We start from the raw sequence: 20911 nt of genomic DNA, 5'->3' as shown, positions 1-20911 counted from the left end.
GTCCCTCCTGAGTAATCAGCAGAGTACTGATCAGAGCATGCCTGTGAGGAAACTACCCAAGTCCAAGGACAGAACCACCTGAAGGATCAGAGGGAAGAGTGCATGACATTGACTCCGGGCTGGGTTGGTGCCTGCTCCACCCACAGGGCTGCAGCGATGCAGGAATCACAGAGCGCTCGGCAGAGTGCATAGGAAGATCTGCATCAGTACTGTGGCTCTCATCTTGCAAAGTGTGGGATACCCACTACCCCTGGTGCACAAAACTGGTGTCCATAACTTTTAGAAAACAAGTGTACCTAACATTTGTAAACACCTAATTTGTGCCAGGCATGATGGAGAATATTTTGAATGTTCCCTAATTTAATCTATGCAAACCTTATGTGTGAAGTAAGTGTAATCCTCCCCATTCATACCCGAGGAGACTGTGGCATGGAGAGATGAAACAACTTGACCAAGGTTATATGACTAATTGTTGGTAAATCCAGAACTGGAACCCAGGACTGTTGTTAACCATAGCTGGGAAATTAGGAGTCCTGGTTGAGATCAACTCGTTAATGACAGAGCCAGTTAGAAGTCATGGCCGCATTTCCACTGGTTCCTCTTTGGGACTTCTTTTAGGTCACCTGTCTAAACAACAGCCCCCCCCCCCCCCCCACTGTCTTACCTCACACTGGTGAACAATTCCATGGATCACAATTCCCAATCTCTCTCCATGTCTCCCAACATCCTTGACTTGCATAAGAACCCACATAAGTGACCAGGGATGCTGTCAGCGTGGTGGCTTGCTCCCTGACTTCCTCCTTCAGCTGAGGTAACACTCAGGCCTTCCTACCAGCTTTTCTTGGGCCCCCCAGACCCATTCACAATTTTCTACTGCACAATTCTTGTTCCCAACATAAGCTTAAAATTGGTTCTTTTAGGAATAATAATTAATATTGTGAATTGTTCTCTCTTTTTCTGTATATTAATAATTTTTAGATTCATAGAAATTTAAGAGCTATTAGATGTTATCTAGTCTAATTTCCACCTAGTATATGAATCACTGAAAAACACCATTAAATTTTTTTAAAACGTTTTTAAACTTTTAAGCTTATTTGCATTCTTTCTAGACCACTGTTATGACTAGTATGATCCTGAAAATAATTTTCCAATTCTAGAAGCCTCACTACTTCAAAAGTGACTCATTTGGGGGTAGATTTACTGAAAATCTTAAGTCTCAGAGATCCTCACTTGCATGTACCTTTCCAAAACTTTGTACCAAATTCTGAATTCATAATTTTGCATTGTTTTCTTGAATGAGGCCCACCACGTTGAGTAGTCTCCAGGGCAGGGCCCTGAACTCATGCTTTTTTTTTGGAAGAAGTGACGTGACGTCTACCCATTAGAAGCCCCATCTATCTTCTGGAGCTCCAGAGGAGATGTCTAATCTGCTTCCACATGGTTGCCTTCCAAATATTTTCATACAACCAACAATAGAAAGCTCTTTCTCATTATCTCATGACACTTATTTTCCAGATTCTTCATCATAATAGCATCAATTAAGGGCTCTGTATCTGATAAACCTGTGGTGATCATGTTACATAAATTATCTCCTTGAAACTGCACAGACTCCTAGGAGGGAGGAGCTTTGTTTCCATTTTACAAATGGAAAACTGAGACTTGAAGAGGTTATATAACTTGTCCAAGGTCACACAGCTCAAATATGAAGGGGGTCATTACAAACCCATTTATTAAATAGGTATGTCATAATACCTTCTTAACTTTTTCCTGGACACACTTCTGCATGTTTCTATATAATATTTCTAAAATGTGATCCCAGCGCAATCTTTTTGGAAAGAATTTGTTACTGCCTATCAAAAATTGTAAATTGACCTTTTGACCCAGAAATTCCATTTTTGTAAATCTACCCTACAGCTATGGGCAAATGTCCATGTGGAGGAGACTGATGAAGGAAATTATGGAACATCTCTAAACTTTTATGTCATGATTTAGAAATGAAAAGCAAGTTGCAAGTGATTTCTTTTGTGGAAGAAAATTATGTATGTCTCTAAAATGTTTGTATTTAGAAGAAAACACTCCAAAGTGTTCATTAACAGCGAACCACGGGGAATGGAGGTGTGGAAAGACAGGGAAACTTCAACTCTTTATTTCATATGGTTTTGTGCTATTCATTTTTCCCAGTCAGTATGCTACATTTATGATAAATGATAGCCTCTATTACTCTAGCGTGTTCTTGCCAGGTTGAGAACAATACGTCATCAAGAACTGAAATCTTATCTATTAATCCAGTTTAACTTTGCATTCAATTTTTTTGTCTGCCTACAGTTGGCTTCAATTGGACTTGTTGTCAGTTAGAACATTTCGACTTACACAGAACCAGGAAGCAGCGTGGGTAAATAGGAGATAAAATTCAGTCCCTTTATTGTTACTTATTGTGAAGAACAAACTTAAAACAACATGAAATCCTTGGCATCTTCAGTACTCATTCATGCATCTGCCCACGTTCTCTTTCCTATTGAGGATGTTTACGGTTTTCTTGAGGTGCCCCAAGGTTCAGGGTACCTTAAGAAGGTGACAAAGGGCAGGTAGGCGGTCTGCCTATTAACAGTGCCTGAAGATATTTCAACTTGTTTGTTATAAATGTACATTTATAAATGTCATATTTTTTCTAACCCTGCAAACAATTAGTGTTGACAGATTCTTGTGAATGCTTTCAGAATTTTGTATGCATATTCATCTATACGTAAGTATTATTTTTAAAAACTTAGAACTGAACTATATGAAGTAGTATGCAACTTTCTTTTTTTAATATAACATTGTGTCTTGGATATTCTTCCTAAAGGCAGCATTTTCTCAGTAATGGTGATTTAACTTCCTGACCATCAATCTTTGTGTGTATGTGGAAGGGGTGGGGAAGAATAGAGGAAGAAAGGGGGACGATATGCCTCCTCCTGAATTTTCAGAAGGCAAAGACTATCGGAAGTTCATCTGCTCAAAAATGATGTCCCCATATTCCACTAACTGGAGAGCCACTTAGATGGACAGACAGTTCATTTAGGATGTAGATGTTGGCTCTGCAGATTACCTTCACATCACAGCCCAGCAAACACCTGGGGGGCAGCAGCCTGCCTCTGGCATTCCTGGAGGTCACCTCCCATCTGTTCAGGCCACCAGGCTCCAGTCTCAAGTCCCAGGTTCCTCCACGCCTTGGCTTTTCCCTCCATCGCTAGTGTTCTTATTCTGGGAGTGCCGAAGCATCTTCTTCCTTCCATCTGACTCGACTTTCCTTATTATCTATTTCGGCAAACTCGAATCTCCAGGGAAGAGAACTTCTGCCGGAATTGCCCTTCAGGTTCCACTCAAGCAAGATTATCCCAGGAGAGTGTTCTCGAAACCTGTGGAGGTTGGGAGGTTGAACAACGTCCAGGGCTACATTTGCCCACTCATAATCTTTTGTCCAGGTAATGTCTGTGGAATGGGTTTGGTGAAGTGAGTTGGGGTAGTGGGATTTAAGTTGGACTTTTGGAAAATGAGAAGCTTGGTGTAAAGGACAGAGCACCGTGCTAGACGAGAAGGAGGAAGCGAAAGAGGCTGGAGAAGGCTTTTACATGCTCTGTAGTTTTGACTGAAACTCGGATGGTGGCTGGAATCATTCCTTACAAACTTCTTTAATGCCATTGGGATGTCAATGCCTGAATTTTGGATGTTTATGCTAGTACAGGGTTGCTAATAATACTATCAACCAGGGTTGAAGGTGTGCCAGGCATGTGTCATTAATGTTAGGTAGATCTCATTATCTCCAGAATCTAGAACAGTGCTTGGTACTTAGTAAGCCATTAAAAAAATGATCATCCCCCTGGCCGGTTTGGCTCAGCAGTAGAGTGTTGGCCCGTGGACCAAAGAGTCACGAGTTCGATTTCGGCCAAGGGCACGTGCCTCAGTTTCAGTTTGTCCCCGGTCCTGGTCGGGGTTCATGTGGGAGGCAGCCAGTCACTGTGTCCCTCTCATGTCGATGTTTTTTTCTCTCTCTCCCTTTCTTTCCCTCTCTCTCCCTCCACTCTATTTGAAGATAAATAGAAAAATATCCTCAGGTGAGGATTAAAAAAAACAAAACAAACAAACAAGCAAACAAACAAATGATTGTCACATCAATGAGTAAATCAGCCTACAACTAGTAAATGCTGTAGTCTGGATTCAAACATGGATCTGATTTCAAACTTGTTAGCCACTGTGTTATACTGCTGGTTGAAAAGGCAGTATTCTTGGTCTATCTCATTTTAGCTGGTTGATTCTGATTCAGGCCAGTCAATATCTTCTGATGTAATTCCTGAATTTAGTGATTCTCAACAAGAGAGCAGAAGGAAAACCAAAGCTAAAGAATTTGGGGGAGCCCTGGCTGGTGCTCAGTGGCTGGAACGTCAGCCTAAGCACCAGAGGGTCATAGGTTCGATTCCCAGGCAAGGGCACATATTTGGGTTGCAGGTTCAATCCTAGGCTCCAGTTGGGGTGCCACGTGTGAAAAGCAACCAATCAACGTGTCTCTCTCACGTTGATATGTTTCTCTCTCTCTTCTCCCTCCCTCCCTCTCTTCCTTCCACTCTATCTAAAATCAGTGGGAAAGCCTGGCCAGTTTGGTTCAGCAGTTGGAGCATCGGCCTGCGGTTCAGAGAGACCCAGGTTCGGTTCCCGCTAAAGGCACGTAACTTGGTTGCAGTTTGTCCCCAACCTGGTTGGGTCGTGTGGGTGGCAGCCACTCGATGTGTACCTTTCACATTGATGTATCTCTCTCTCTTCCTCTCTCTCTCTTTCTCTCTCTCCCTCCCACTCTACTGAACAAAAAATGAGAAAATATTCTTGGGTGAGGATTAAATAAATAAATAAATAAATAAATAAACAAATGGGAAAATATCCTTAGGTGAAGATGTTTTTTAAAAAGAACTTGGGGGAAAGTGGGTTTCACTCTTGTTCTTGAATGACCCATCTCTTTGGACCCTCTGATTTAGGAATATTCCAAATAACATAAGAAGAATTTCTAGAGTTTTCTCTGAATCGGCTCTGGTTCAGCGAAGCAATGTGGACAAAACAGGTCCAAGGTTCACTTCTTTGCTCAGCACATATCTTTTGAGCATGTTCTCAGTGCCAAGGACGATGGTAGGTGCTGGTGATGCTAAGAAGAGAGTGAATCGTTCTCACCTTCAAGGAGCTCCCCGACCACAGGGGAGACAAAGGCATACACGAAGGCTCAGTGTGATCATTTAATAGGTGTACTGGAAGTATGTACAAATGTGTGGGCGCACAGGAAGGCAGGAGTCAGGTCTGATTGGGTGAGACAAGGCAGATTTTTCAGAGAAAGTGGGTTTGAGCTGCGATATTAAAGATGGGTTTTCCAGGTACATAAGCAGGGGTCTGTTTAGGAAGAAGGAAAACGCCGGTCAAGGCAAGAGGCCTGTTAGAGCCCTGAATGTGAGAGTCTAATGTGAGGGGGCAGGGTGGGGCAGAGCAGGACAGAAGCCTGGACATGTGGGCACATGGGCTGAGGCAAACCCCTAGGATGGGCCTTGTACACCACCCTGGACAGTGCAGCCTTGTTCTCTAGGTCAGGAGGAGCCCCTGGAGAATTCACCCAAGGCTTCATAATTGGACTATGGCAGAAGAGCCTTCCAGCAGCAAAAGATAAGGTGGGAGCCAGAACAGGGACAGTGGGGATGGAGTGGAGGGCTGCGAGAGACATTTATTTGGAAAGTAGAAGAAGATATTTTAATTGATTAGGTGGAGCAGAGGAAGGAATCTAGGTTTCCTCCTAGTTCTTGACTTGGTCAGTGGGTGGAGGTGCTATTCCTTCAGACAACAGAGGGAAAGCAGTCGGGAGCATGGAGAGGGGGTGGAGAACAGGGTAAATTCAGCCTGGTACATGTTCAGTAGTCACATCTAACTCATGACCTGGAGCACAGGAGAGAGATCTGGTTAGAGGGAAAGATCTGGGGAGCACCAGCTGTGGCAGAGATGAGATTGCTCATTGAAAACCTGCTGCTCAGATACAACATAAATATTAACAGACCAGTTGCATTTTTATACACCAATAGTGAACTGTCAGAAAGAGAAATTAAGAAATCCCATATTCAACTGCATCCCAAAAAAAAACAAAAACATAGAAACACATTTAACCAAGAAGCTATAAGACCTGTACTTGGAAAATTTTAAGACACTGAAGAAATAAACTGAAGAAGATACAAATAAATGGAAGCATATAGAAAGAATTAACATCATTAAAATGTCTATACTACCCAAAGAAATCTGTAAGTTAAATTCAATCTCTATAAAAATACCAATGTGTTTTTCAAAGAACTACACAAATAATCCAAAATTGTATATGGAATTACAAAAGACCCCAAATAGCCAAGCAATTTTGAGAAAGAAGAACAAAGTTGAAGGTATCACACTCCCTGATATCAAACTATATTATAAGGCCACAGTAATCAAAACAACATGGTATTGGCATAAAAACCGACACATAGATCAATAGAACAGAATAGAGAGCCAAAAAATAAACCCACACCTATATGGTCAATTTGTTACTAGACAGGTGACCTGGCCCTGAGCAGATTTGCCTAGGGCCCCAGTAGTGTGTGGGTTTTTGACTTCATGTAGGAAAGATTTCACAAAATCTTTCACAAAAGATTTCCAGGTGATTGTGAGTATGTTTATCAAAGCTGGGGACAGTGAAACAAAGAAGGACTTAGCATAGAAGAAACAACAGGAGAGCCCAGGCTGGGCTGCTTTATCTCACTGGGAAGTCAGAGGAAAGGGGGCCTTGGAGAAAGGCTCAGAGGGTTAGCCTGGGACAAGCTGCTGCTGCCCATTGCTCCCCTGGTTGCAAATCTCCTGGGGACCTTTGGAGTTTAGGAGATGTGTATTTGTGGGAGTATGGGAAGGTGCAGGTGTGCTCCCCAGAGGGAGAGCAAGTGCTGGATCATTTGTCTTGAGAGTTTTATCTCTTTCTTGCAGGCATTAATCTTAGGGGAGGTCTCAGGGGAGGGTTCCAACAGTTCATCACTTTTCTGGTTGTGCTTCTTCAGGGTCATGGGCTTCACTGATTGGTCAGTATCAGGGCAGGGGGTTGTTAATCATTGCATCTGGTCCCGGTATCACCCAACACATGGTTTTGCTGCTTTTCTGCGCCTGGAGCTGAAATACAACTGAGGCCAAGATGTTATCTCTAGAGAAGTGACCTTCTGTATCTAGCTGTAAATTGCTTGGCCAGTTTGTTCAGCTCTGTCTCGGTTTCTCCATTCTACTTGCCAAGAAATTTTCCTAACTTCTTACTAATCTGCCTCAAATTAAAATATGACAAAGGAGGAAAGAATATGCAATGGGGTAAAGACAGTTTATTTAATAAATCATATTGAGAAAATTTGCCAGATACATGCAAAAAAATAAAACTAGACTACTTTGTTATACCATTTACAAGAATAAACTCAGAATGGATTAAAAACTCAAAACCATAAAACTTCTAGAAGAAAACATAGGCAGTAAAATTTCAAACATCTCTCATAGCAATATTTTTTTCTGATATATCTCCTCAGGCAAGGGAAACAAAAGAGAAAGTAAACACAGGAGACTACGTCAAACTAAAAAGGTTTTGTACAGCAAAGGAAATTGTCAACAAAATAAAATGACAACCTACTGAATGGGAGGATATATTCACCAATGATACATTCAATAAGGGGTCAATATCCAAAATTCATACAGAACTCATACAACTCAACACCCCCCGCCAAAAAAAATCCAATTACAAAATGGACTTCTCCAAAAAGGAAAAACAGTCTGGCTGGTGTGGCTCAGTGGTTGAGCATCGTCACCAGTTCGATTTCTGGTCAAGACCCAGGTTGTGGGCCAAATCCCCAGTGCAGGGCGTGCAGGAAGCGGCCAATCGATGTTCTCTCTCATCGATGTTTCTATCTCTCTCTCCTCTCCCTTCCTCTCTCTCTAAAATCAATAAAGGAATAAAAAAAACTTTTAAAAAACCCAAACAAAAAGACAAACAGATGGCCAATACAGTGATACCTCGGTTCTCGAACATAATTCGTTCCAGGAGGACGGTCGAGAACCAAATTGTTCGAGAACCGAAGCAATGAAACCCAATAGGAAATAATGGAAACTGGATTAATTCGTTCCAAGCCCCAGAAAATGCCTATTTACTGGCCTAATTTGTATATAATATGTAGAAAAACATAAGTCTCAACAAGAAATAAAAGTGTACAGTATGTCTAAGGGTTAAATTCAGTGTAAAGCGTGACTCTCTCCACAAAGCGTGACTCTCTCTCTGCACTCACACTGACGACGCAAGCAAGGCGCGCTGGGCCGAATGAACGCCATTCGGCTCAACTCGGCTCATCTCGGAAGTTCGAGTTCCAAATATTTGTTCGGATTCCAAGACAAAAGTTTCTCAAATCTCCTGGTCGAATACCGATTTGGTCGAAAGTCAAGGCGTTCGAGAACCGAGGTATCACTGCATATGAAAAGATGCTCAACATCACTAATCATCAGAGAAATGCAAATTAAAACCACAGTAAGATATTACCTCATACCTGTCAGAATAGCTATCATCAATAAATCCACAAACAACAAGTGTTGGCAAGGATGTGGAGAAAAGGGAACCCTTGTGCATTGTTGGTGGGAATGCAATTGGCATAGCCACTACAGAAAACAGTATAGAGGTGTCTCAAAAAAATGTTTAAATGGAATGCCTTTATGACCCAGCAATTCCATTATTAGGTATATATCTGAACACTAATTCAAAAGACCACGTGCACCCCTATGTTCACCTCAGCATTATGTACAATAGCCAAGATATGGAAGCCACCCAACTGTTCATCACTAGACAATTGTATAAAGAAGCTGTGGCACATATATACAATCGGATATCACTTGACCATAAAAAGAATGAAATCTTATTATTTAAGAAAACATGGATAGACCTAGAGGATATTACACTTGTGAAATAAGTCAGAGAGAAAGACAAATGCAATATGTTTTCACTTATATGTGAAATCTAAAGGAAAAAATAAATAGCCCTGGCAGGTGGCTTGGTTGGTTAGAGCATCAACCCTAACACTAAAGGGTTACGGGTTTGATTCCCAGTCAGGGCACATACCTGGGTTGCGGGTTCAATCCCTGGTTGGGGCCCATATGGGAGGCAGCTGATCTCTCACATCAATGTTTCTCTGTCTCTAAAAATAATAAAAAATTTTAAAAGAACAAAATAAACTAACAAAATTGAAACAGACTCGTAAATACAGAGAACAGACTGATGGTTGCCAGAGGGAAGGTATTGGAAGGAAGGGTGAAAAAGGTGAAGAAATTAGGAAGTGAAATAGGTAGTTTCGAAACAGCCACGGGGATGCACAGCACAGGGATATGGTCAATAATATTGCAATAAGTGTGTATGGTGCCAGGTGGGTACTGGAACTATCGGGGGGAACACTGTGTAAGGTATATGATTATCTAACCACAGTGCTGTACACCTGAAACTAATGCAAAATAATATTGACTGTAAACTGTAATCGAAAAATAAAATTTTAAAAAAGAAAGAAAACATGCTGCTCAGGTGTTTATGGAGGAGGGTCTGTTGCCAGCACAAGCTCTCCTCAGTGGAGGTTCAAAACAGCTATTGTTTGAATTTAAACAGGACGTACACATTTACGGAAGCCACCGAATGGCTGGTTGTTTTTCCTTGGCAGAAAGCCTGACATTTTTCTGTTCCATTTTAGTCTTCTTTTTCCTGATCTTATGCATGCTATTGAGTAATATGCTTTCTTTTTTTCTGAATGTATGCAAGTATACTTGCTTTCTGGAAAATTATAAAATAATTAGATATTTTTATTTCCTTTATCAAAAGAAACCTTCAAGCCCTGGCCGGTTTGGCTCAGCAGTTAGAGCGTCAGCCTGCGGTCCTGAGAGACCCGGGTTCGGTTCCCGCTAAGAGCGCGTACCTCGGTTGCAGTTTGTCCCTGGCCCTGGTCGGTTGTGTGGGTGGCAGCCACTCGATGTGTTCCTTTCACATCGATGTTTCTCTCTCTCTCTCTCTGTTCCTCTCTCTCCCTCCCACTCTACTTGAACAAAAAATGGAAAAATGTCCTCGGGTGAGGATAAAAAAAAAAAAGAAGAAACCTTCGAATACATTTTTAAAGAACTAATTACACCATGAACGTCTCTTTTCCAGTCCTTGAGAGTCTAAACAAAATAACAAACCAGGCAGTGGAGGAAGACCACAACCTAAGGGCCAGTAGAGTTCCCTCCTGGGAGCTTGGGCAACAGCGAAGGCATCGAGGAGGCGATTTTGTTGTTCTCGCTTAGTCACAGAGAGTAAGCCGAGTTCCAAGTCCCCCTATACTTTAGTCCTCGAGGCAACGCAGCTGAAAATAAGACAGCTGTGAGGCAGAAGCAATGCAGAGGGCTCACGGGACAGGATCTGAGAGCCAGAGAACTGTCTGCAGACAGTGGTAAGGGTACAGACCCACTTGAAATTTTATTTTAGATGACACTTTGTGCTTCAGTGGATTGCCTTACGTCTGAAATCCTATAGCAGGAGAAACCCATTTCTTCTGTTATTCTCCAATGAGAAATAAATAAGACACAACTTTTAGAGAGTATTAGTGACAGAGCAATCTTAGCAATCATGGCCAGCCCTCTCATTTTGCAGAGCAGATGCAGAGGCTAAAAGATGAAAGGGCCTGTCCCAGCTCAGATCACCCCTGGGACTGGAGAGGCAGTGTGCTGAGCAGAGAAGAGCAGGTTGACTGAGGTCCTGGTCCCACTAGTCATGAGAACTCAGGCAGCTTTCATTGCCTCTCTGAGCTAGATTTCTGTTCATGCAGCAAATGGAAAACCTGGGGTAGGAAATCTCTGCCATCACTTCAAGTGCTAGCATCCTGCAAACATTTTACTTTAAGATCGGAGCTGACATTACCTGGTCTCTAGTCCAAGACATTTGCAACTGCACTTTACTGTACTTCGCACCACAAGTTCTTATTTGTTTGTAAAACTTGCTGACCCCTTGCTACTCAAAGAGTGGTCTCTGCCGACCTGCAGCCTCAGTGGGGGTTTATACAGCAGAGGCTCGGCCTGTCCTCATGAAGCAGGGTTGGCATTTTAACAAGGTCACCATTGAATGTGACTTACAGTTGGAGAAGCACTGTTGTTAAATACTCTGTGCTCCAGAACTGACCTTAAACCTTTTAATTCTGTTAACCAGTTAAGGCTGTTAACCAGTTTAATTCTGTTAACCAGTTAAAATGTGTTTAAATTTTAAAAACAAAAAATAAAAACAATAAATTGGAGGTGTATATAAACAAAGTATTTACTGTAAGTATCAAAGTCACATCTCACATTACCAGGACTCGACAATTTCAACTCGAGGCCCAGCATTATCACTTATTACTTGTGTGATGCTGAACAAATTATTGTCCTGGAAGCTTCAGCTTCCCAGCTATGGGATGTGAACGGTTCCTGCCATGCATACTTCACTGGGGGGCTATGAAGAAAAAATGAATAATATATACATAAGATCTTCGTAAATATTAAATGTTATAGAGAAGCAGCTTTTAAGAAAGGGGATAATCCTGACTATATTGATACTAGAAGAGATCACCTTTGAAAAGTTGATAGGATGAGTTTTGTTTAGAGAGATAGTTACCTGCGTAGTAAGGTTTATGAGGTGATGGGAAGCCCTTATCTGTTGGGGTCTGGGGATTGAAAGAAGTTCAATAGACTGAATCAATTAAAAGACTACATGAGCCCTGGCCAATGTGGCTTAGTTAGGTGGAACATCGTCCCACACATCAAAGAGTGGTGGGTTCCATCCCTGGTAAGGATACATGCAGGAGGCAGCCGATCTCTCTCTCTCTCTCTCTCTCTCTCTCTCTTCCTCTAAAGTCAATTTTTTAAAAAGTTAAAAGACGGTGTGGAACATATATAAACATCTTATAAATGCATCAATGAGCTGGCAATAAAGGGAGACATGTCCAGAAGACAAAGCTAAGTGGAAGAAGGAGCTGTGAGAAGCAATACAAATGTCTCAAGCCACGCTCCATCCTGAGGGCACTTCCTAAATAAAGACGAAGAAGTGGGGTTTCAAGGGCCTGCAGGGTTCAAGGCACAGAAGACGAAGGCTAGAGCACACTCAACAGTGAGAGTCTAACACGAGACTCTTCCTCTAGAAGCTGCAGCTCCAAAGGTCATACCATCAGTGAGCAGTGGACTAGAATGTCGGGCAGAGGACAACACAAAACAGTCTGTCCTAAATCTTGGGACCGTGTGAAATGGGAAAAAATTCTTCCCTAAGAATTTCTAAATATAAGCTGGCTCTCACATTAGCCAGCTTATATTGCAGCCCCAAATCACACTTCTAAAAGTCTCAAACCAAGACTTTAGTTTAAAATGGACATCAGTAGGTTGGTGAACTTGAAGACTTAGCAAGAGAAATCATTAAAATTTAAAACAGCAAGAAAAAGAATTAAAAAACAAAAGGAGAATATCAGTGAGTGGTTGGACATCCAGCAACATACAAGTAACTAATCCATCAGGAGCTGAGGGAGAGACCAGAAAAACCCTTCGAAGAGAAATGGCTGAACATTTCCTGAATTTGACAAAAACTATAAACTCAGAGATCCAAGATACTCAGAGAACCTGATGCACAAACAGGATGAAGAAAACTATGTCAAATTACTCAAATGAATGATACAGAGAAATCTTAAAATTAGCCAGGAAAAAAAGACATGTTTTACAGAGTGGAAGAGGGTTATAAGCAAGCCAGGATTACAGCAGATTCTCACTGAAAGCAATGTGAGGTGACAATAGAGGGGAAACATCTTCACATAATAAAATAACATTGTAAATTTAGAATTCTACACCCAGTGAAGATATAGTACAAAATGAAGGCAAATACTTTTTCAGACTCATAAAACCTAGAGGAATTTATCACCAGCAAGAAAGGTTAAAAGAAATCCTTCAAGCAGAGGGAAAATGATAGCAGGTGGGACTTAGCCATTCTAATCCTGATGACATGTGATACAGAGTATCTTTTCACATGCTAATTTGCCATCTTTATACTTTCTTTTTTGAGTTGTCTGTTCAGATCTTGTGCCCATTTTTAATTGGATTGTTTGTTCTCTTATTGTTGAATTTTAAGAGTTCTTTGTATATTGTGGATACCAGTCCTTTATCAGGCATGTGTTTTGCAAATAATTCCTACCAGACAGTGGCTTATCTTTTCTTCTTTTAATAGTATCTTTCAAAGAACAGAAGTTTAAAAAAATTTTAATGAAGCCCAACAGCATTTTTTTTCATGGATTATACTACCACCAAGCCCAAGTTCACCTAGATTTTCTGTAAATTATTTTCCAGGAGTTTTTGCATTTTACATTTAGGTCTTTGATTTATTTTGTTTTACCTTTTTATTAATACTCTCCATAATTTCCCATTTTAATTGTTGGTGACTGTTTTCCATTTTGCACTATAAATTACACTCTGCAAGTTAGGAATTCCTCTATTGCATTATGTGTTCCTGCTTCCTTTCCATAGGTATTTCTTCTGCAATGATCCTTTTATAACATCTCTACTGCTTGGACTTGTGCATTAACTTCTTTAATCATGAACACATTATTCAGTTAGTAAGTTATCAAAGACTCCTCATTTACAAATGAGGAATAATTCGGGCCCTAAATGAAACTAACTGAATAGGTATCTAACCCAATATGTACCCAACCAGGTGAAACTGCACAGATGAAAGGCTGTGAAGACCCTGAAAGGCCCTGAACTGGAACATTCCAGGAAAGCGGGTGTCCAGAGGGGCTGGACCTGGGATCTTGCTCTTCATGGAGCTGCCCTCGCCCTTTGCAGCCTAACACGTATGGTGACAGGTGGGGAGACTACAAATAGCCTTGGCCTCAGAATGGAAAAAATGATAAGCTGGGGCCAAGGCTTTCAAAGTGACTTAGCGACAGGAATGCAAGGGGCAGACCTAAGGATACAGGGGGTGTATTACAGGCCCACGGAGGACCTGTGAGTGCCCCGGGCTTGGGCGCCTCCTGCTCTCCTGTGGCCGCTCAGACAGGAACTAAGCCCGCAGGCCCGAGCTGGTGCCCTGACCTCCGAGTCCATGCTGCGAGTCTCAGAGTCTCACAAACACCAGCTTCTCACCAGCAGCAAACCCTCACTCGGTCCCTGTCAGCACACCAAGCTGAGCACTTCGACCTGAACGTTTCCCGGGCGGCCAAGCTTCTGGCTCCCTGATGGTCTCGATGCTGCTGGAGGGGCAGCAGCTGCGGTGGGGACCACAGAGGGTTTGGGAGCCCTGCTCGTCTGCTCTTTGAATGCTTTTGGCATTTTGATTTCTTCATCTTTAAAATTGGGATATGAGCTGGCTTGATGGGAAGGAGACTGTGAGTGATTAACTGATGAAATCGGCCATTTGGTGCCCTATAAATTGTTCTGTGGCTGAGTGGAGAGTTACACACGGCCCCAGGCCTCACTCTGCTTCACCCTGCCCTCATTCCATCATATTAGAGGTGGTTAGCCCGCATGACCCCAAGGTCGCTTATATTCCGAAATCCATCCATTCGTCCTTGCAACACGTCAGGCAGGGCTGCTGTGACGAGCAGGAGACAGACCCGGAGGGCTTGTTAGAACCCAGATGGGCCAAGACTGGGCATTTCTAATCGGTTCCCAGATGACCTTGTTGCTCTCTGGGGGACCTCACCCTGAGAACTGAGCTGTGGCAGCTGAGAAAACTCTGGCCAAAGGAGAGTTGGTGATTAAAGCTATGCTTAGTCTGGGCCTCGTGGTGGGCACACAGCCTGCAGCCCCACAGGGTGCCCCTCAGAAGGGGCCCAGGCTCCAGTAAATGCCCTGCTGTCACCTGCCACTCACAATGTTTCATTTTTGAACAAGAGGCCCTGCATTGTCTTTCATTGTTTTTGTTGTTGTTAATCCTCACTGGAGGATACTTTTTCCATTGATTTTTAGAGACAGTGTGTGGGAGAGAGGGAGGGAGGGAGAGAGGGGAGAGAGGGGGGAGGAGAGCGAGAGAAAGAAACATTGATGTGAGAGAGACACATCAATTGGTTGCCTCCTGCATGCGACTCAAACAGGTCGAGAGGGAACTTGCAACCCAAGTACATGTCCTGGACTGGGAATTGAACCCTTGATCCTTTAGTGGGAGGGCCGACACTCTAACCACGAAGCCACACAGGCCAGGTCAAGGCCCAGCATTTTCATTTTTCGTTGGGCTCTATAAATCACATAGCCGGACCTATTACTCGTTTAGGTTTTACAGATAAACTTTAGGAAATGAACAAATGTCATTTTGGAAAGTCACCTTAAAAACTATAGCCCTGGCCGGTTTGGCTCAGCGGTTAGAGTATCGGCCTGCAGTCCAGAGACCCGGGTTCGGTTCCCGCTAAGGTCATGTACCTCGGTTGCAGTTTGTCCCCGGCCCTGGTTGGTCGTGTGGGTGGCAGCCACTCAAAGTGTCCCTTTCACGTCGATGTTTCTCTCTCTCTCTCTCTGTTCCTCTCTCCCTCCCACTCTACCTGTACAAAAAATGGAAAAATGTCCTCGGGTGAGGATAAAAAACAAAACAAAACAACTACTGAGAACCTTTAAGCTGCTTCTACACCCAAAGAAACAGGCTTATTTAGAAATTGTCTTTTTGTTACAGACATTTTTCCTGCCTGTTCATCCACCCAGCGGGGGCTGGTAGCATAAGTGGGCAAGCCCCAGGCCCAAACAGGCCGGTGTGGGGTCCAGCCTCGGGACCACTTTTCCGCTCCCTCCCCCCTCTCCCCGTCTCAAGGCTCCAGCAGGGATGCCTGCATTTCAAAGACCAATGCCTCCAGGGCAAAAGCAGTATTACTGAAGGAATAAGACAGAATGTTGAGGGTGGAGGACTTCATTCTTTGAATCATAGCATTCAAGCATGGTTCGCCCAGCCGCTCTCTCTCTGACTGGGCCTCTTGTTTTCTTTTCTTTTTTAATCCTCACCCGAGGATATTTTTCCATCGATTTTCCGATAGAGTAGGAGGGAGGGAGGAAGGGAACGAGAGAGAGACAGGAACATCCATCGATGTGAGAGAGACACGTTGATTGGTCGTCTCCCGCATGACCCTGACCAGAGCCAAGGATGGAACCACAACCGGGTTATGTGCCTTTAGACCAGAATCAAACCCACAACTCTTTGGTCCCCAGGCCAGCGCTCTAACTGCTAAGCCAAAACGGCCAGGCTGACTGGGCTGCTTTAAAGGAGAAATCCTGTAGGGACCCAACTGAAAATGTGGCTCAAGTGAGACCGACGACGGGGTGAGCTCGCTGGCTGTAGCGGCGTCAAGGCCAGGGAAGCAAAATGAAGACATCCACTTCTTTTTTTAGGACGGGATTTCCTACACTGGCACACCTCTTGACTTGTTTTCCTTTCGGTCAGAGCTAATAAAAGCGCTTGGGTTTTATATAGTCCTATATGCATGCCAACTGTGTAAGGGAGTATAAAGCCAAAACCGGCCGATTTTGCTTCCCGGGGGGTAACTGGCATTTAACCAGTAGAAACAGACAACTCAGACAAGTGTTTCCAAGAGGACAAAAAGAATGGGAGCTTAAAGGGGCCACGACCTAAATTAAGATTTTATCAGACTGACTGAGGAAGATTCTCAGTCTCAGAGCGGTAGCTAGGGGACATGAGGACAGGCTAGGAATGGAGTGCTCTGGCCAATGTGTGAGTTTTTGTTTTAGTGAAGAGTGACCGCAATGAAGAGATGTTAGGGACCAGTTAGCTTCCATCTAACTTGGAGAAGCTACTCTAAAAATACCAAGAAATTGAATGTACTTTTCTTTTTTCCATTTTTTGTTCAGATAGAGTGGGAGGGAGAGAAGGAAGAGAGAGAGAGAGAGAGAGAGAGAGAAATATCAACATGAAAGGGACACATCGAGTGGCTGCCACCCACACGACCAACCAGGGCCAGGGACAAACTGCAACCGAGGCACGTGCCCTTAGCGGGAACCGAACCCGGGTCTCTCTGGACTGCAGGCCGATGCTCTAACCGCTGAGCCAAACCGGCCAGGGCTGAATGTACTTTTCCTCTGCAGGACCACCGCCCCCGCCCACTGTGTGCAGGGAGACACACTGAGAGAAGGGCTCTCACTTCCTCAGGGGCTCTGCCGCCACAGGCCAGAGAGTTGTCATCCTTGCCATGTGTCTGATGCCGGGCCCTCTCAAAGGAGCCAAGGTAACAGGGATTTGGGCATATCTGTCTGTTGGTTAATGTTTCTTTGGGGGTAATGGCTACAGATCATTGTCAAGAATTAATTTTTACTGCATACTGGCCTTGGTGTGACTGTGGAATGAGGACTCAAAAGAATTAGACGTGGGAGATAATATTAGTTTAGGTAGGGGTGAAATTATGAAAAGTCTTGACTGCTAGGCTGAAACTAATAAATGTGGGCAAGGACATGATGTATGTAAAGTCACAGCTTTTTTTTTTTTTTTTTTTAACTTATCTTTATTGTTGAATGTATTACAGATGTCCCCCTACTTTCCCCCATTGAGCCCCTCCTCTCCACTCCTGCTCTCCCTGCTTTCTCCACACTATTGCCTGTGTCCATTGGTTATGCATATATTCATATAAGTTTTTTAATTTATCTCCTTCCTTCCCCCATCACCCCTCCCTTTGAGGTTCATCAGTCTAACAACCAATTTGTACTTCTTAATTCCTTTATCTTTTTCACCCATCCCTCCAGCCCCCTCCCATCTGGCAACCATCAAAAAGTTCTCTATCTATGAGTCTGTTTCTCTTCTGCTTGTTCATTTTGTTTATAGATTCAATTGTTGACAAATATATATTTATTGCCATTTTATTGTTCATATTTTTTATTGTCTTTTTCTTCAAGATGACCCTTCAATATTTTACATAATACTGGTTTGGTGGTGATGAACTCCTTTAGGTTTTTCTTGTCTGGGAAACTCATTATATGTCCATCGATTCTAAATGATAGCTTTGCAGGAGAGAGTAATATTGGTTGTAGATCATTGTTTTTCATCACTTGGAATATTTCTTGCCACCCCTTCTGGCCTGCGAAGTTTCTTTTGAAAAATCAGCTGACAGTGTTATGGGAGCTCCCTTGTAGGTAACTAACTGCTTTTCTTTTTCTTTTTTTTATGCTCACCCGAGGATATTTTTCCATTTTTTGTTCAGATAGAGTAGAAGAGAGAGAGAGAGAGAGGAAGAGAGAGAGAGAGAGAGAGAGAGAGAGAGAGAGAGAGAGAGAGAAACATCAATGTGAAAGGGACACATCGAGTGGATGCCTCCCATACCACCCAACCAGGGCTGGGGACAAACCGAGGTACGTGCCCCTTAGTGGGAACCGAACCCGGGTCTCTCTGGACCGCAGGCCGATGCTCTAACTGCTGGGCCAAACCAGCCAGGGTCTAACTGCTTTTCTTTTGCCACTTTTAAGATTCTCTCTTTGTCTTTAACCTTTGGCATTTTGATTGTGATGTGTCTTGCTTGGTGTGGGCCTCTTTGGATTCATCTTATTTGGGACTCTCTGTGCTTCCTGAACTTGTGTGTCTGTTTCCTTCATCAAGTTAGGGAAGTTTTCTGTCATCACTTTTTTAAATAGGATTTCAATTTCTTGCTCTCTCTCTTCTCCTTCTGGCACCCCACAATGTGAATGTTGGTATGCTTGAAGTTGTCCCAGAGGCTCCTTACACTATCCTCATTTTTTTTTTTTCTTTAAAAAAAATTTTTTTTATCCTCACCTGAGGACATTTTTTTTTTTTTTGCATTTATGTTCAAATAGAGCAGGAGGGAGAGAGAGAGAGAGAGAGAAACATCGATGTGAGAAAGACACATTGACTGGTTGCCATTCATACAACCCCAACTGGGATCCAGGGAAAAACTGCAACTGAGGTATGTGCACTTAGCAGGAACCGAACCCGGGTCTCTCTGGTCTGCAGGCCGATACTCTAACAGCTGAGCCAAACTGGCCAGGGCTTTTCTTTTTATTATTTTTTATTTTTTTTTTCTTTATTGATATTAGAGAGAGAGAGGAAGGGAGAGGGAGAGAGAGATGGAAACATTGATGAGAGAGAACACTGATTGGCTGCCTCCTGCATGCCCCCGACTGGGGATTAGGCCTACAACCCGGGCATGTGACAACCTGGGCATGTGCCATGAACAGGAATCAAACCAGCCACCTCCAGGTGCATGGGTCAACACTCAACCACTGAGCCACACTGGCCGTGCTGGATTCTTTTTTCTTTTTGCTATTCTGATTGGGTGCTTTTTGCTTCCTTACTATTCCAAATTGATGGTTTGCTTCTTGGGTTCACCTACTCTACTATTGATTCTCTGTAAACTATTCTTTATTTCATTTAGTGCATCCTTTATTTCTGACTGGTCCTTTTTTATGCTCTTGAGGTCTTCACTAAGTTCATTGAGCATTCTTATAACCAGTGTTTTGAACTCTGCATTTGTTAGATTGTTTATCTGTTATTTCGTTTAGTTCTTTTCCTGGAGTTTTGTTCTGTTCTTAAATTTGGGACACACTTCTTTGTCTCTTCATTTTGGCTGCCTCCCTGTGTTTGTTTCTATGTATTAGATAGAGTTGCTATGTCTCCTAGGGTGTCTTGTAGTAGGGTGGCCCATTATAGTAGGTGTCCTATATAAAGGCACATCTTTAGAACAGGAAGAAACTAGAAACAGACAGACTATGGTATGTCAATGTGGAGTGCTTGCTTTAGGTTGGACTGGAAATGACAGATCTCCAGGTGGAAAGGATTGTGTGACTTGCTAGATGTAAAGACAGAAGGAGATGAGCTGTGTTACTGTAAGAATGGAATACTATTAACAAAAATAGGAAGCTCAGAAGGAGAGTTGCCTAACAGTATGTCTTGGCGGTCTTTCCACACACAGCATGTAGACATGCTGCACTCTTCATTGTTACATAGTATTCCATAGTGTAGTTGTACCACAGTCTTTTTTAACATAATTCAATCTTGATCTCACTCAGACTTTCAACTATAAATGAAAATCTTGTAGTTGTGAGTCCTTACAAATAAACAGCAGAGGAAAACATTACTTTGGTAACTACATTCTTCTGGGACAATGCACATTTGGCATGAAAACAGCATATCAAAAGACATCTATAAAGTCTGATTCAGCAAATCAAATTGTTGTTCAAAAAACATTTATTGTGGAAAAAAAAAACCATTTATTGAGTAATTTCTATGTGTCAGTTACAGGTGATGGTGCTGTGGGCTTGACCTCAGGGATTTAGAGTCAAATAGAAGAGATACACATGCAACAAAATGTAATATAAAAAAAAAAAAAAAATCACACTGGAGGCATAAGCAAAATGCTAGAACATTGAAGATGAAAGTATCAGCTCTAAATGCAGAAGGTATTTGTGAATAACCTTGTGGATTAGGAATTGGCTTTTTGTGTCCTCCAAATCTGAAGTGCACATGGTAGTTGAGCCATTCAGAAATGCATACTGATTGGGTGATCCCAAGAATAGAACATAAACAGCCAATGTTTGCGAAGCAAAATTATGTGCTGACACAATGCAAAGTGCTCTATTTACATCACCCTATTTACTCAAAGAATGGGAAGCAAATTGGAAAGAGAAAATATTGTTTGCTTAGTCACATATTTGTATATATTCCAATAGTACTCTAAAAGGATATCTCTAAATAATTTTTACTAATTCCATATACACAGGAACACTATTATTAATTTTATATATGTAATTAGATACATGATACTTATTTTCTAATTAAACATAAATACCAAATCTAGTAAATTATATTTATAATTGCATGCTAATTGTGGATGCATATTGCTAGCATATTACCATATAT

The sequence above is a fragment of the Molossus molossus genome, unplaced genomic scaffold, assembly GCF_014108415.1.
Source record: "Molossus molossus isolate mMolMol1 unplaced genomic scaffold, mMolMol1.p scaffold_m16_p_23, whole genome shotgun sequence".
In the NCBI taxonomy this organism is placed as follows: Eukaryota; Metazoa; Chordata; class Mammalia; order Chiroptera; family Molossidae; genus Molossus; species Molossus molossus.
This window is presented reverse-complemented; position numbering follows the sequence as displayed.